This window comes from Nipponia nippon, unplaced genomic scaffold, assembly GCF_047370975.1.
Source record: "Nipponia nippon isolate SJK-2023a ecotype South Korea unplaced genomic scaffold, ASM4737097v1 scaffold_6, whole genome shotgun sequence".
NCBI classification, from domain to species: Eukaryota; Metazoa; Chordata; class Aves; order Pelecaniformes; family Threskiornithidae; genus Nipponia; species Nipponia nippon.
The window spans coordinates 73,379,478-73,393,489 of NW_028262380.1; the positions used below are offsets into that span (position 1 = coordinate 73,379,478).

Genomic DNA, 14,012 nt, shown 5'->3' on the forward strand with positions numbered 1-14,012 from the left:
AACCAGATCCATGGCTATCATACTTTTATGAATGTACCTGGAAAGATGAGCGCTGGGGCCTACAGTGTTTGTGTATAACACAGGAGCTTGTTACTGTGAGTGATATTCTAGCTTTATTCTTCTACGTTCTGGAGAAAAACAAGAAAAACAAAATTACTTATAATTGTGATATACAAATTATGTACACTTCAAAAATGTTTAAAACACACTGCAGTTCTAACATACCTGAAACAAAATTCTTAGCAAAAATGCGTGTAGCTTTACAACTGTATAGAGAATCTTGTATCAGACTATATTGTGGAGATTGTATAAGAAAGCAATTTATGAGCAGAAACATTTCAGAAACAACTGCATTCCAATAGATTAGTATTTGGTGGCAGATTAGTAAGCAAAGAATTATCTTACCAAAAGATATATTTTTAAATATATATATATATATATGCAATATCTGTATACACACACATATTTTTATATGTGAACATTGCTTATACTTACTTGGTCATGGAGAGGTTCCAATCACTGGAGCACTTTAATAAAACGGGGACACAACTGGCAATGGAAGCTTTTAATTAACAGAGAGAAAGAGGCAGTTTAACAAGCGTTCCAAAATCTGTAGAGCTACATGTTCTTAAATCTAATTTATGTACCTATTTAAGTATATGCCCTTTCATATACCCTTTGTGTGCTTAACTGCTTAAAACATTTTGAACAGGCTGTAGCAACGTTTTGAGAAACATATTAGCTGCGAGTAGCGTTATGTATCCAGACTTCCACTATTTGATTAAATGAACTAAATGACACTAGAACAGCAGAGATTAAAATAGGTCTTGTGTGTTTTTCCAGAATGGTGCTGCTGAGTCCCAGCATGGCAGTGTTCATACTTGTATTTGTCTTCCCTTAATGACAGCAGCAAGAGACTCGCTGTTAGGAGCTGCTTTTATAATGTGAATAACAAAAAGTAATCATTGCTTTTCTCTCATACAACAATGCTTTCCTTGAAAAGAAAAATCAGGGCATATTCTCTTTAAAAAAGATCAGTGGGTTTCCCTTGCCCCTGTACAGTAAAGGCAGAGTATATTCACTTTGAATCAAGTATACGCTGCCAGAGTTACATGGCTTCTGGAGTGGCGCTGTCTCACAGCTGGCTTGGAGAGTTGGTGACATGCAGATGTATCTGCACATCTGTGCAATGCATGGTACAACTGCACGTCAATATGCTACAGTGTTCCTGCATTTGTTTATTTTGTTTAGGAAACACTGTCCTGTGAAAAAACATTGCCTCTCCTTGCCTCCTAAAACGCTCATTGATTGCGAAGTACACCAGTAGAAGTAAGGCAGGCAAGTAAGCCTTCTGTCATGAACACTAGGATATGAGAGGAAAAAATCATTCACCTAGACATGAATATCTGTTTAGGCAAACAAAAAACCTAAGTCTGAGGAGATACCTCCCGAGCGCGCCAGCCGCTGAGTGCCAGGTGCTGAGCAGGGCTTTCAAATTAGCCAGCATTTTCATGGGGAACACTGTGCTGCTCAGGAACTGGGCATGCACCTGCTTCTGTTACGTGTGTGCAAGTTACATATATGTACTCTATATATGTCTGTATATTTACATATGAGTATGTAAGCGTAGACTTGTAAGTATATACATGCATAGTAAGTATACTGAGGTCAGCAAAGGATTTCTTGTGGTAACATCTACCACGTTCTGACACAAAATCTGAGCTTGACTTTACCTTGCTCCTGTAAATTGGTTTTGACTCACCTTTTACCTGTCATTTACACCCAATTATTTTCACATGTCTGCAACCTGCAATTAAAATGAGTGAGTGAAAGAGGAACTCCAGAGTATCTGTGATTTATTTGCTTACAGATTAAAACATTTAATGCAATATTTAGTCCATTATTAAACAAAAATATTAGCCACAGTTAGCACACGGAACTAAAATTCTTGGGTCAAAATCTTTTACTAGAAATGCTGCGTGATTTTGATGATTGTTCCATACCTGATTTAAAAACCCTACTGAAAGGCAACCTCTACTAAGCATCTCAGTAACCATTATTTTATCCCTTAAAAGTGAAGACCGTTAATCCTCAACACAAGCTGCAGATGGGGTAGGGATGGGGAGGAACCCCAAAACAGTGAAAATAAAGTGAGTCAGGCTGCACAAGTGTATGTCCGTAATTCAGACCTGTTTTCCTATCGTGGACTTTTCCACCACAGATTCTGTAAGGCCAAACAGGAAAATTCCTGATCAGAGCCTTTGTAAGCCACAAAAGCCAGCATCCTCCTCTGGGTCCCACTGAACCTTGTCCCCGTCACAGCTGGTGCATGCATTAGGACTAAAAATGGATTAACTAGAAATTACAGAGGGACAGTCTCAAGCAATGGAAAACCAAATTCGGATGAAATTCAGATCAGAAAGCATACAGTTACCCAGACGGAGTATTAGGTTTCGGGCTCCTTAGAAAGCTACCCTGAGTAGTCCCAGCTTAAAGTTAGGGAAAGGCTGAAGGTTTCATTTCAGAAACAACCTGTGTGCACTGAGCCCAACGACGATGGAGAGAAGAGAAAAGCTGACAATAAAGACATGTGATACTACATTACACAGTGAAAAATACGAAATGCCACTCACTGGATAACAGAAACCTAAACTGGGGTGAGGACAAGGGCTGACCTTAACCACGTAGAGCAATAGCGAGACTGAGAAAGGAAAGTGAACATTGATGGAAGTTTTGCATCTTCCTGTAAAGGGATTCAAACTGTTAACACAACCACTAACTTCCACTAAGGGTTACACGCAAAAGCAGAGGAAATGAAGATGCAACCCCCCATACATCCAGCTGGTGTTGAAGTAATTTCATTTCCTTTCTCTACAGAGTTTTCTTCAAAAATTCATACTTTCGTACAGAGCTACTGCTGTGTTTTCAGTATCTCAGGGGATACAACAGAGTATCCGAGATCACTTAAAAAGGCATCTTTGTATTGATATAAGGTGGTGTAACTGCAACAAGTGCCTTTTCCTTCCCCTTTCACAAACCCAGTGGGAACCAGAGCCACAAAGCAGCGTTTTGTCACTGAAAACATGCCTCAGGAAACCACCGCGCTGCCGCTCGCAGCCTCCACGGTAGGCTTGAGATCCTGAAACCAGAGCCATAAACATTGTGCCTTTGCATTTAGGACTTCAGAAGTAGGTGTTCATGTCTTTCCTAGGGAATTGATTTAGCTCTGAAGATGGGTACTGAAGATCTGCTTGCTTTAAAGGCTGAGGCAAGCAGACAAGCTGCGGTTCACACTGGAGTGTCACTACCTGTGACTCCATTGTGATTACAGTATTGAGTATTTTCTTCCATTGTGGATGCCTTGCTGAGAAGCTTTTCTTCAAAACCTTAGGGAAGTACATCACACTATTCTATAACGTAATTGCTAAGGTAACATGGCTTATGACATAGCTACAATAGTCTCAGTGTCTGAAAAATAACACATCTCGCTAAAAAGATTAACCTGAGTTGAACCAAGCGTGTGAAAACTACTAGATTTTTTCCTCCCAAATAGAATCATTTCTTTTTTCCTCAGGGTAGAGTTTTGTTAACTAAATGTAAGTATATTTCCCAAACAGCTCAGCTATATTGCTTTCTTGTTTAAAATTTTTTTATTGTTCATTAAATATTAAAAGCATTGTCTTCTTTAACGCTTCTGCAAATACTACTTTCTGCTGCAAAACCCCTGATATTTTTTTTTTAGTATTTTATTATTTTACAAAGAAAGACATAATAGTATAATAATTTCATGATAGAATGCTGCTTTTGCATAGTAACCCAAATTTCATAGTTTAGCAGAATTGGCAGGGTGAATGTTGTCAAGTGTGATCCATCCCAGTTAACCCAACATAATATGAAATTCCATTAGAGAAAAATGCAGCCTAAAGAGAGGACACCTAAATCACATTCAGAGCCTCTAAGACAAGACTCATTTATGACATTCTGGCTTAGCAAAGGCTCTTTTGAACACCCGTGAACAGGTGAGAATTTTTTGTAGGATTTCGTTCAGTCAAAGGAATAGATTTAAAGCTATCCAGATAGGAGAGAAAAGTTGGTAGGTTTTGTAAAGAGCTTTCTGAGAGGAAAAGAGTTTGTCTCTGTAACCGGATTTTTTCTTTTTTTTCTTTATTTTTTTTTATTTTATTTGAAGCTCCTGAAGGAGGAAGTGCTTATCTTGAAGGGTTCATGCACACACTCCTAGAAATCTCTCTCACCGGTAATTATTCTTTCCAAGTGCTATATATTAACTTCCCCTATTCTTTTTGCACTGCAAACTTGGATTGGCTTAGTCAAAAATGTCTTCTGCTGGGTTTTAACATTTGAAAAACTGTATTCCCCCAAACAACTGTAATCTGATAATTCGTTAGAAAATTTTATAAATGTAGACTTGCAAACTACACTCAGGAACAGCAGCTCTACAGAGTCTTTAATCCATCCATTTCTAAAAATTGAAGTGATCTTCTATTCATTCGTAGTACAATACATTCGTTAAGAATGAAACAGAGTTTTGCATTGTATACCACAGAAGTTTTATAATTACTTTTTATTACTTAAAATGTTTTTAGAATGTTTACCTGCATGGGAAAATTTCAAACAAAGCTAACTAAAGATTTCTATGTGTGTGCTTGATCAAGCTTGGTTTATGAGAAGGTAACTGGAAAACAAATAAGCTTTAACCAACATTATAAAATTAATTTTAAAAAAATTTAAAACATTTAAAAATTATTTTCCTCTTGATATGCATTTTTGGAACATCCTCAGTAAACTAAGTACTAGATATTTTTTCCACTCTCTTGCATTAAAGAAGATGAAACATAAATAATAATATCTATCCTCTTGATTTGCTATATTGTTCTGATATGCTATATTGTTCTGATATGCTATATTGTTATACATCAGTTCTTCTCGGTCTGATTAGTAGAATCTGAACAGAAATCTATTTAAACTTATTTCAATATCACGTTGGACTTTGCTTTTTAAAAATTTTGTATGGATCCAAATGTGTCCCCTGACTGCTCTGTTTAGCGACTCCATCCACAGCAGGCTAAATATAAGCAGTGTTCCCTCACGCAGCCTCACTGCTGTCTGCTCTGGAATGGACTTGTAGTCACGTCCAGTGAAGTATTTAGTCCAGTATTAAGGTTAAGTCCATGTACGGAAATAGATCTGTAAAGCAAAAAAGTCATTGTGCAAGGAGCTGATGGCCTCACTTCAAGCTTTTTAACAGATTTTATTTCTGGCCAGCCTCACTATGTAGAACGGCTGCCTGGCAGGGGCTGACATTTATAAGGTGCACTTGTGGAGCACATCTTTTATTTTACTTCCATATGCCAAGAACACAGACTGTGCTCTCCAAGGCCACTCCTAGATATTTACCAAAGCACACTTAAATGGGTGTGACGGAGATACACTGTAAGAGTGCACCGCTAAACTGTACTAGAGCATTGGCAGAGACACATCTTGAACTAATACCACTGCCAGATGTTAAAATCAACTTGGACTTAGCAAATTTTTTTGGAAAGCAAGTATCTCTCTGATCCAAATGCATCTTGACTTTCTGTTAATAGGCCTACCTTGCTCTCTGGCAGACTATATGGAGAATTGCATGGACTCCCCCCCTTCCAATGTAGTTTTTGCATAGAATTTCAGGATTTTTTAAAGATCTATTCCTGAATTGAAGTCCTGAAATCCTCCATGACATTTAATTTCTGTTCCCCAGCCAGATTTCCTCAATGCCACATTGCAATCCAGAGTTACAGGGATGAAACTCTTCCCTTCTATTCTGTAGGATGTGGCTATGTGCAAAGATCTTGAAATAAATATTAAATAGAATATTAAATCTTTCAGCACTATTTCATTGGAGTAAATACATGTTCATTATCCACATATTGGCTAATAATAAGCAGTATCTTAACAGATCCTGACTGATCTTAATTGGAACATACACACGTATCGCTAGCCATATTTCATTTGATATTCTTTTTCTTCCATTTTCAGGCAATAATTAAGAACCATTAAATAAAAATTTCTTCAATAGAACATTCATATATTTTAAATACAATGATCTGCACATAACATGGATAATTCAGATGGAAAAAAGCTGATATCCATTTGTCTCATCTTGGAGTTACTTTGTTGATGATTATGGACACAACTCTACTGGCACAGTAAATATAGAGAGCACTGGGAAATTAGCTGTGGAGAGGTCCAGAGAAGAGCAGAGAATGACGTGATGAAGAATACTAGAATGCATCTTGTGCACGGATGATGTCTTAAAATGGCATACGAACAATTTGAACAGTCTGAGAGAGAAGCATGTTGCAGAGAGTACCTAGATATAGCTACCAAACGTGGTTGACAGGGAAGGGTCGTTTGTGAAAATTATTGCTATGATTAGTGGTGTCACTCTTTATCTTAAGTCTTTATTTAGCTTCCATGGGCACATTCATATTGATTGAGGGAAAAAAAAAACCCTGTGGGATAATCTCTAAGTTGCCCCAGTGTTTTAAGCATCATTTGACACATACACCAATTTGTGGGGAAGATTTTTAGGGTACTGGGATGATTATCTTAAAAGTTTTGATTGCAACTGGTAATTCAGATGACAGCAGCAGTTATCTACAGTCTCAGTATCCACTGCTTTACATCTCATTGCATATATTCCAACAGGATAACAAAAAGCTCAGTTCCCTCATCTGCCTGGTGGATTATTTCTGAAGTGGGATAGGTACTGGGATACCAGACCTCTCTGAGCATCATATCCTAACCAGGCAAGAATGCAGGGAGCTTGTAGCTATAGTGTTTGCCTTACAAACACCTTCCTGGGATTCCCACTAAACCACTAGCCGCTGCACCTGCTGCTGAACAATGACAGATTGAGATAACACAATATTAATCATATCTCTATTAAAGAAGAAGGTTAATTTCAGAGGGTTATTGCAGACTAAATCACATTAGTGTATATGCAATGCAGGTATCTGGCTTCTGTCTGCTTCTCTCTAGGAATACATACTAGACAAATAACAGACTTCTAGTTTCAGCAACCATCCTTCCTTCAAAACATCCACACATCAATGTGCGTGTCTATCTTTACACGCATAGGTACACACATGCCACACACTTTTTTTCTTCTCCAATAACACTAATATGACATCTTTATGTAACAAGAACTATCTATAGCCCTTCAGATTCCTCTGAAAGGTTAAGAAGTAGGTTAACACCAGAAGTAAGGTTTTTTCCCTTGAAATTCACAAGCGTTGGATAGTTGTCCCATGTAGCCAGAAATCTTGCAGTCTGCAGACCTTGACCCAAAGAACATATCATATAATCTTTTCGGTAACCAGTGAAATAAAGATAGCAAAAATTACCTCATGAGAACAACCTTCAGCAACACTACTACATATGACACATACTTACTTAAAGCAGTCATCTGTACAAAAGAATAACTGTCAGTGACTTACAATAAGAGCTTTCTTATGTTAATAAAAGGTAGTATATCAGATGATTTTCTAATAAAGGCTCTTAGTTCGACTGAGTCAAATATAAGAGCTTTATGTACTTCGACAAACACTGAAACACAAGTATTTGAGCACTGGGATATAAATTTATGACCAGATAAAGGTTATTTTCCACTTTTGATATGAAAATATGATCTACTGTCTGTGCCAGGTGCCCATGCAAGTGGTGCAGTCTATTCATTGCGAGCAACAGAGCTAACTCCTTTCTCTCTCTCTGGATTGCAGATACAGACTCTTTTACTGAAGCATGTAGCTCTTGTACTACAATCTACACAGCTGCTTGCTTGAGCAGCCAGTTCAATTCAGCATGTGATTCTTGGACTGGCTCATTGATCTGATTAGCTCTTGATCAGCTCAAATTGAGATCCTTTCTCCAGTCTATAAACATAAGCGAGCTCTTTACTTTGTGATATCCACAAAGTAAATTTATTTCAAAAACTGTACTTCTTTCTCCAGACGCTCCTTTTTACTGCTTTTGCTGACTTGTCTGCTCTCTTCAACTGTGGAGACACAGCCCAAGTAGCCGCAGTCTAAATTGATCTTTTAAACAATTTCTCCAAACCCTTTATTTCCATTTTGAGTCTTGCACTATCACAGCTCTGCATTAGCATATATATTTCATATTCATTATAAAATTATTCTAATATTTAAAAAAATTTTTTCAAATCAAGTCTCTAATATTACCATTGAAGGGATGAGGAAAAGTGGGTCATTAGGAGAACAAGTTATCTGGCACCGTTACTTTTAAAGACATTGTCTCTCTAAAGTTTCTGAGGAACTTTTGAGAGCAACAGCTGTGTGACAAGACTGCCAGATTTCTTCATTACTGCAGATAATCCCCAATCCTACCTAATCTTTTTTTCTGTCTATTCACCTGTGACATATATAAAGCTCCAATCAACATCATATCTCAGTCCTAGTCCTAGCACTTCTTCTCTAAATATGTGATTCTCCACCTCTACTCTGCTCTTGCGAGACCCCACCTGGAGTACTGTGTCCAGCTCTGGGTTCCCCAGCACAAGACAAACATGGACTTGTTAGAGCAAGTCCAGAGGAGGGCCACGAAAATGGTCAGAGGTCTGGAGCACCCCTCCTGTGAAGAAAGGCTGAGAGAGTTGGGGTTGATCAGCTTGCAGAAGAGAAGGCTCTGGGGAGACCATTTTACATCCTTTCAATATATAAAGGGACCTTATAAGAAAGACAGATTGAGACTTTTTACCAAGGCCTGTAGTGACAGGACAAGGAGCAACTTCTTTAAACTGAAAGAGGATAGATTTAGATCGGATATAAGACAGACGGTTTTTATGATGAGCATGGTGAGATACAGGTGGAACAGGCTGCCCAGAAAAGTTGTGGATGCCCCATCATTGCAAGTGTTCAAGGTCAGGTTGGATGGGGCTTTGAGCAACCTGATCTGGTGAAAGATGTCCCTGTCCATGGCAGGGGGTTGAACTAGATGATCTTTAAAGGTCCCTTTCCCTCCAAACCACTCTGTGATTGTATGATACATCCACACTCTAACAACGGCTGTTACAGGAGCACATTGAACCTTGAGGTGCCATGGCAAAGTTTTTGGCAAAAGGCAGTAAAAACAAATACCTTTTTCCCTTTTAGCGCTTGGCTGTGTGCTCTGTTGGTTTATTCTAGGTACACCTACCAATCCCTTAAAACATTATCAGAACAATTCACAAGAACTAGAAGGCAGGAAGACACTCATTCAGTTTTAAATTCTGGGGTTTTTTGCTACCATTTAAAAATAATTCTTATTCTTCAGTGTTTTTTGTATAAACCAGATCTTGACTTGCACTCAATAACTTGCTATACAGTTTCCTGTAAAAGAATTGCTTATTAACGTTGATCTCTCATCAATTGCTTGAGCTGAGCGCCAAGCCTGTAAACAGAAGCAAAGTGTCTGTTCTGTTAATCTAGACAGCTTTTAACATGGATGTAGCTTCTGGTCATGAAATCATCTTTCAAGTAAAAGATGCTTTTTCCCAGATAAGTGACAAGGCTTTAATTAGAACACTAACTCAGTTTCTCTGCACTTTCCTTGTGCTAGAAAGTATTTTAACAAATTGAACTCAGGCTACCTAGTGACAAGAACACATTTTTTTTCAGCCTTCGTTTGTTTGCTTTCAAAATCCATTTTAATCATTTTTCATAAGTAGTCTCTGTTGCTTCATCCAAGCAAGCACCATTTTGATTACCGAAACAGGCCATTTTCTTTTTCTGTCTCTCTGAGAAATCAGAGCTGAAAACACATTCCTACCATCAGTTTTTTCTCTTTGGAAAGTAGTAGCATTTCAAATAAATGAACTGTAAATTTAGCATTATTAAACAAACATACACAAAATAAATGAAAGCAAATTGCAAAGGGAAGACATTTTTCAAGTTTTCCTTTTGTACCGCAGCTGCAAAACAAGTAAACATTATATGGAAACATCTGCAGAATATTCACTCTCTTAGAACCATGATGGCTGGTAGATATAGGAAACACTGATTGCCATAACGTTTTTCAAGTAGAAATGCTGACAGAGAGCAGTAATTTCTTCCTTCCAAAACTATATTATCATTTGTCTATCTGGGAAACTTTCTATTTTAAAGTTAATGTTTCATTAGCTTTTTTCATCAGAAAAAGTATTGAAGCATAAGTGTACAAGTAACCTCTGGGCTTTAACCAGCATATTTTTTGTGATGTGGTGCTTTCAATAATGTCTTAGACTACTGCTAGTAGAATCATGGCCAAGATTGGGAATAAAAAGCTGAGAGTGGAAAATGACAATTCACTCCATCTCAGGAAACCTATGGGACAAATTGGATTTAGCTCAAATAAGAGGAAGCAGACTAAGTAACCTTTCCTAATATTTTCTGCATACCATCAGAAAACCACGCCCATTCATCTTCAGAGACATTTATATGCAAGGCACATAAATAAATTAAAACAAAAAAAAAAAAAAAGAAAGGAGAAACCATTCTTATAGATAAAACCAGCCACTGCACTGGAGCCTGGCACATAGTATGCATAAGGAAATTGTGGAAGATGCAGCCTAGGTGAATCCTAACACTGTTAAGCAATACCTTAGTTCCCCAAACTAACCTCACTGTTATTGGGTAATATTGAACACTCATCTCTGCTCAACAGGTCAAGTTTATGTTTAAACTGCAAACAAAAAAACCCTAAGGTTAATAACAGCAGCTTTGGTGGGCTCCAAAGAGTTGCTGACTATTGCATTATTGAGTGGAAGCAATCCTTCTTCCTAGGAGAGTAACTGCAGGGCACTTGTATCTGAATATGTGTTTTTGCAGATAAGAGAACCAATAAGTAAAAGTAATGCACATCAAATGGCATATTGTTTGTGGAAAGTCAACTAGAAAGCAACACAAACTACTTGGACCTCAAACGCCAAAATACCTAATTGAACGCTGGAGCTGGTGTACAAGGGATCCTGTTACAAGATGATATTATTTTCATAGTGTTTACTTAAGGTGCTTTCTGCTACTGGAATGACTGTGCTTTTAGAATATGATAGTAGACTCAATATAGAGAAGGACAAACAATGCTTTGTTAAAATATTTTTGTACTGAATTTATCATTTTGAAGATCCAGATAAATTTCAGTCTTTAAATAAATCTCTGCCTAAAAACCATATGACATTCTGCATATTTGCCCACCCAGATACTAAATCATCAAAACTTGTAAGCACCATCAACTATTCACAGTGACTGTGGTACAAGCATGGATGGCTGCAGTTATTAATTTATGGCATAAATTCATCCAGCTGAGGAGTCTTGAAAGAACAATAAAGTCCTGTGTGTTTTCTTGGGAAATTGCAGTGGGGCCTGAACAGCTGTTTACTGTTAGCTGGATTTCCAAAACAAGACCATCCGTACCAGCTCACAGACAAATTCAGATCTATTAGTGAGCATAGTAATCTACTAAGAATAACAATTTTCTTGCAACTGAACAGTGATTAAATCACACCAGGTTCATATAATTCAGCTCTGCAATTCTTTCTGCCATGCTCTATGGCAAATTCTATGTACGCAGATCCTGTTTCACAAGGTCCTAAAATACATACCCAACTTTAATCACTCAGATGTGCTATGGCAGTAATATTTTGGCCTTCACAAATTAGGCCGCATAGACTCTGAAGATGTTGTTTTCCAGTGGAAATTTTATGTAGAAGTATCAAAAGCATCATAGAGAACTAAGGAAAAAAAACTGAGAAAATACCACTAATAAACGATAAAGCAATGCCTATCAAACCACTGTAATAATGACTACAGCATATTGTTTACACCATATCATGTATACCACCGGTACTAAAATGTTAACAGTATTAAAACTTTAATAGCTCTGCAATTAAAGTCTTAAGAAAGGAAAAATTGGCACAATTTTTAAATGTTTATTTTTTTTTTAACCCAGAAGAGGGGTTTCCTTGCATGTTTTTTAGCCAGATGAGGAATACTGTATGTGAATTGTGGGGAAGGTACCCCACACTCAACCTCTCCCCCCTGCCCCCAGTCCTTACTTCCAGTATAACCAAAGTATTTTCTTTGTGCTTTACAATAATATATAAAATACAAACAAGGAAATTGGTAATTGTCCTGAAGTTTGTGGACCTGGGCTATTCGGACTAAGTTAACACACACAATTTCAGCACATAATTGTTCAGTTCAGTTGAACTGAAGACCATCAATAGCTCTTTATATGCATACGTGCTTGTAGAAAGTCGGTAAGACTATGTAGTATGTACTACCATTTCTCACCTTTCTGTATCAGTTGCAAATGTTCTTCCCTCACCCATATGTGATCAAATAACAGGCACAAATACAGCACAAACTACCTGAAGAAATTTGTTCTATTGGTAGAAAGATATCCATGGCAGGGCTAACAAGCAAATCTTGCCCAGATTTGCCTGTATTCCAGATAGGTTGGTATCTTCTATTTCCCTGTGACTGATCCCATGTTTTACTACTTTTCAGGAGTATCTCCAGCACAACAAGACAACAATACAGAGGACCTGCCTAACCAGGCAGGGCTGCTCAGATTTACACTAATTTATCCCAAGGGGAATACTTAGTTTACTCGGTAAGTTCCCATTAAAGAAAAGATTGCATAGCTATGCTAAAGACCTTAAGTACTGTATATATTTGATGTTACTAGCTGGCATGATATGAAAGTGACTACCAAATAAAAAAGAAATATCTTGATACAAAGAACACAGGTTTTTTTCTTGATATAGCAATTTAGGTCCTTTGTTAGTTGTCTTAAAAAATATTTCCTGATATTTAAAATAAATTTGCATATTTTTACTGTTAACCAATTTTATTTCATATACTTCATTATTCCTTCATAATATCACTGTAAAAGTTATTTTGAAGTCAGCATTTCTAAGTATTTCTTATAATAAGGGATTTACCTTTATCCGTAAGTATTTGACTTGTACTTAAACTTTGCATCCAGCTCAAATAATTAATTTCTTCATCTAAAAGAACAAAACCCATATAATATGATATGGAATGCTGTTAACTCATATTTAAGCAGAGCAGAATATATATAAACAAACATACTTAAATAAACATATTTCATTTATTAGCTTCCAGGTTCTCTTTGTATTAGTTCATTGAATAAAGCAATTAAAAATTGTATCATATAACTCCCACATCTTGAATTGAGCAGCATTAGCTAAGTTGCTTTTCTATTGACTTTAAACCACCACTTCCTTGCAAAACACTATTCATTATAAATCTGACCCACTGCAGATCAAATTGAAGGGGAATGGCCTTATTACTTTCCTCATTTAGTTTCATTGCATGGATTATAACCATACAACAAAAGATAGTGGCACAAATATGTTTGAAAGTGATAAAAGGATAAGATCATAAATGCCACTTTAGAAGATATTATCTTTGCAATCAATTTAATCCTTTGATATAGGGAAATATATTTTCTTTGGTTCAAACTCGCACAGAAAAACTGCAATCTCTCATGTATGATATTCAAATTCAAAACAAATGCTGTGTCTTACATGAGCAGGTTGCACGATTCAGCCTCATGCATCCAAGCCATCTTAAACAAGAGCAAACACAAAATTACATTTTATAAATATTCCAGAAATATATTAAGAGAAATACAATAAACGGAACATTCACATAATTCTTAACAGAAATTAAAATACCACCAAGAACCCAGAAGCTCAGAATTAGAACCAGCTCTTCCAAACACTTACAAACACAACCATAGACCATATTATCATAGTCTAAACTTGCAAAAACTATTTTGTACATTCTCAGTGAACATTGCCAGCCTTTAGCATTATTTCAATATGGCTACATTAGCCTAGTGATGCTTTCAACTAACTCATTTGCCTCTCTACTTAGATGTAAGAAGAAATAATAATGGTATTTTAAGTATCTCCCTAATTTTAAAGATAGATTTACAGTATGTCCTTT

At 36.9% G+C, this 14,012-nt stretch overlaps 1 long non-coding RNA gene across 1 annotated transcript; it reads right to left on the minus strand.

Moving 5' to 3' along the window:
• Window positions 1-495: 495 nt before the first annotated feature.
• Window positions 496-13,608, minus strand: LOC148051565 (uncharacterized). Its single transcript, XR_015700080.1, has 4 exons — window positions 13,589-13,608; window positions 12,980-13,045; window positions 1,763-1,807; window positions 496-562 (listed from the first exon to the last, which is right to left on the minus strand). It is a non-coding gene; the product is annotated as an uncharacterized LOC148051565 (long non-coding RNA).
• Window positions 13,609-14,012: the final 404 nt, after the last annotated feature.